Raw genomic sequence first — 4469 nt, 5'->3', positions numbered from 1 at the left:
ACCTTGCGTCCCAGAGGCAGTTGCCTTCCAGTGCTGAGTGAGCTGAGGTATTGTCGTGTGCTGTTAGCTGCCACCATCCAAAGGTGGCTGGGTCTCAGCGGTGGGGGAATTGCTCTGATCTGTAGATTACAAAGAGAACATGTCAGTGCGACAGACCTCAGCGGTGGTGGGGCCACCCCCTCTTTCCACAGCGGCCCTGGCTGCTCACGTGAGCGGCAGATGGAGGGGACAGGCTGTGCTGGCTATTCCCAAGAAGAAGAATAACAAACCCATTTGCTTGTCTTCTTTTTTTCCCCTCCTGGAGCGGCAGCTCCATAATGCCGGTGCCACATCACATCCCTGCATCCCCACACGGATGCAGCCGCTCAAGCTGTCCCTTCCCCTCACGGCTACCTCCCTCCGCCCCCCAACAGATTCTTGGTTTTTCCTCCTCTCCCTTCTGCCTTTTAATACCTAAGATGCTGCAATTTGCTAGGCCCCGTCTGCGGATGTCAAAGAATCGCGCCAGGCACTCCCCAGAGATGCACAGCTCCACCCCACAGAGAGGGTTATAATGGACTTCTGTCTAAGGTGCTTTATAATGGCCCCGTCACCACAGCGTCGGGTGCCGCACAGTCGTTAAAGTATCTATCTTCACAACCCCCTGGATTCAAATCTAACCCACTTGTGAAGTGTGTGCTGCATCTTCTTCTAGTGACTGATCCACCCTAGAGGGTAACAGCCTATTACTGCTGCCAGCTAATGGAGCTGCTCCTGGAGCTCAAGTATTAGACACCTCTCGGGCAGATTCTGGGTTCAAACCCAGCTCAGGATTCATTTGGGCAGGTGTTGTTACAATGCTCTTTACAGACAGTAACTATGTCTCCCAACTGCCCACACCGTAAGAGAGGCTAACTTTCTTATCCCCTTTCTACTGATAGGGAAACTGAGGCAACTTGTTGGCTCGACCTGGATCAGTTAGTGGCAGAGACAGGAAGCGAAGCCAGGAGTCCTGGCTCCCAGCCCTGTACTCAAACAGCTCCTTCTGTTGTCTAACATGAAAGCAGCAACAGTGAGCAACTCCCCTCGCTTCGGATTTGCACCTGGAAATTCCCCACGCTGACTCACCCGCCTTATCCCCCTTTTTGGAGAGGGGAAGGAATTTGCCCAGGGGCCGCGCAGTAAGCCAGTGGCAGAGCTGGGGATAGGACCCAGGTGTCCTGTGCTCTGCTCAGCCAATCCAAGGGAAGCATTAGGAGACACTCAAAGGCTTTGACTCGCTGCCAGGTGAGAAGCGGAACTCGGAGGCACAGCGCCCCCAGCTGGTGAGAGCCTGCGGGGGTCTCTTTGGGCCATGGGCTCTGCACCAGGACAGGCTAGATGTTCAGGCCACAAGGGACGAGGGACCATCTAGGAGACCCTGCCCCTAATGACCATAAAGCCCTGGCCATAAAGCGGCTGACCCCAGATGCGGAAGACACAGCGGGCTGGGGGAGCGGGGAATAGGGGGAGTGGAGTGGGAGAGGGAAGAAGGGGGAGGCTGGAGAAGGAAGGCTTGGGGAGAGAGGCAGAGATAGGATGCATGCAGGCTGTTCCAGTACCAGGCTGCATGGAGAGCGTAACCAAGCTCCTTTCCAGCAGGGTTTGTGGAGAGGCCGCTGCATTGACCGGCCTGCTGGGGGCAGTGGAAAGCGCCAGGGGAAACCGGTTTCTGATTGTGTCGGAGGAGTCCTGGGACCCGTTTCCCGCAGGATCCTGAGTCGTTGCCACTGCAAGCTGCAGGGCTGGTTGTATCCTCCAGCGGGGGTGGGGGGAGCGGCTCAGGCCCCTGGAGTTCACGGGAGGAGCGGTGTGAGGGAAGCAAAGGAGGGACGTGGGGGAGGCAGCCTCCAGAGACACAAGCCAAAGCATTTTTCTTACTGGAGGTTCTCAGGGGAGCAAATCTTCCCCCCTCCCGTTTCTGGCCTGGGAGGGGCTGAAATCCGTAGATTTCCGTCAGCGGGAGGGGTGATCCCAGGCAGGGTGAAATCGCCAGACCTGGGGAAGCAGCATCGACACCATTTAGCATGTGCTCACCACCCACAACAGCGCACCAGCATCCTCCGTGTCAAGGGCCCTTTGCTTTAGATCTTTGGGGCAGGGGCTGTCTGTCCGGGGTGGGTTTGTACAGCGCCAAGCACCAGGGGTCCTGGTCCATGACTGAGGCTGCTAGATGCTACGGCAATACAAGCAATCACTTGGATCAAGAAGAAGAGCGAAGGTAAAGTCTTGAGGAGAGCGCACAGGGTGGGTCTCTTCTAACGGTCTGCACAGAACTCCGCACACAACACCTGCCTAACTCCGTAGACGGCAGCATCTTTAGAGACCCACATGGGCTGTTCAGGCACAGTTCTAACAGTGCTGTAGCTAAATCCACTGCGGGGGCTCAGGGGAACCTGAGTTCTGGTCCAGTCTACGGGAGCATGAGCCGGTCCTAGGTTGTCCTCTCCCGGCTCAAAGCCAAATGAGCCACCGGTGATTCTGACTGCAGACAGGCCTGTTGGAGCAGCAGGGGCCTGTCACCGAAGCACCAGGATACGCTACAGAGAAGACTAATGATAGCAATAAAAAGAGCTGAATATCAAGTCTGTTTTATTAAAAGCAATAACGTTGTCTCTCCTCGGGGGATGGATGTGTAATGTAACAGCACAAGGGCAGCGTGTGGGAGAGACCCTGGAGTGGCTACTTGCAGGTAACAGCCCTACCACTGCTGTCGGGAGAGAGGGAGCTGTTCTCTTAACGCAGGGGAGAGGAATTGTGCGTTTGGATCTGAGTTCTAGCCCTGCTGCTGCTGGGAATTTCCAAGGAGGTGCTGTCAGCAATGAAGGGCTGATCGCACCCAGACTGATGCTGCCCACAAGGGGATGGCCAGGACAGACACACCAGTGTCACCTACTTAAACACAGCCAGTGATCACGCGGGCACCAGGAGCTTTGGTGCTGCAGTAAGATGGCCACTGACAAACGGAGACTGAACATGCAGCCAGACCATCTGGAGGATCAAGCCGGGTGGCGCTTGATCTGCGAGGCGCCCCCAGGCCCCAAATGAGATCAGCGCCCCAGTGCGCTAGGTGCTGCACAAACTTACACTCTAGAAAGACAAGGGCAGTGATTTGCCCAAGGGCACGCAGCAGAGTTGGGAGACTGGATGCCAGGTCTCCTGATTCCTAGGCTGGTGCCCTACCCACTGGGCCGCACTGCGTCTCCTTCCTGCTGTGGAGAGGGGTCCTCCGGCTGCCCCTTTGCAGGGCAGTGTGTAGGCGGGAAGCCAAGCACTTGCTGCACCCACTCTGGGGAATCTGTGGAAATCTCTTGGTCTCGCTGGGGTGTCAGTCCAGCCCCCGTCTCTGCGGCACTAGATCCCCTAAGAAATCAGTCAGGAGAGGAGATCACGGAGATGAACACGAAGGCGTTTTTCGAGCACAAAGGACGGGAGCAGGAGGTCGGGGAGGAGATGCCGGACAGGAATTCACCGGCGGTTCTCGGCCTGGCCAGACAGGCGCGAGGGGAGCAGGCCCTGACGGGGGGAGGAAGGGAAATAGTGATGGAGATGGCAGCTTCCGGCCTGCCTGGGGCACGGTGAGACGAACAGCTAAGGCAGCTGGGATGGCCGGCGCTGGTGAGGGACCCTGCAGTAACCACTTCTCTCCTGAGAAGCCATCCAGTAGCGGGGCCGCTTCGCCCCTGAGAGCTCCTACGATAACGCAGCAGCGGGGGCAGCCCAAAGCTATTGCAACCAGACCCGCAAAATCCCCGGCCCCGGCCCATCAGCAGCCCCACAATAACAAACCAAGGCGCACAGGACAGCGCTTCAACCCTACAATAACAGAGGGGCATGGGGAATTCCCTGACTGCAACAGAGCAGGGACCCATCGAGCCGGGTATCCTGCCTCCACTACTGCTGCTGCACAGGACAGGCCGGGAACAAACCTGCCCTTCGGGCTGCGTTCCTAATGATTCTTTTTCACTAGGGCCCACAGGCCCCAGCCATAGAGCAGGACCCTCTCGTGCCGTACAAAGAGATAGTCCCTGCCCCGGGATTCACAGCTGTTTTGAAGGCCAGAAGAGGCCATTGTATCCTTCAGCCTGGCCTGGGGTACACCCGTTTCAACCAGCTATCCCTGCCTTGCATCCAGTCGCTGCGTTTAGCCTGCAGAAAGGCAGCCCGGATCTGAAGCCATCAAGGGACTGAGATTCCACCACCTCCCTCAACACTTCGCTTCAGTGGTTATGCCTCAAAGCACAAGCCTGTATATCCCTAAGGCAGTGTCTTAAGCACTAAAGCCTCCCCCGCATCTCACCCCGCGCCCATCACCGTGGTATCTGACTTGTCCAGCCCAGCAAGTTGTGGATCAGAGGAGACGGCGTTAGCAAGAAAAAGGAAAATAAGCAACCACCAACCCCTCCGATCTCCTTTCCGGAGCTGAATCTGGGCTGGCGTCAGCGGTTCGT

The sequence above is a fragment of the Emys orbicularis genome, chromosome 20 (assembly GCF_028017835.1).
Source record: "Emys orbicularis isolate rEmyOrb1 chromosome 20, rEmyOrb1.hap1, whole genome shotgun sequence".
Lineage (NCBI taxonomy): Eukaryota > Metazoa > Chordata > Testudines > Emydidae > Emys > Emys orbicularis.
Note: the sequence above shows the minus strand (reverse complement) of the source record.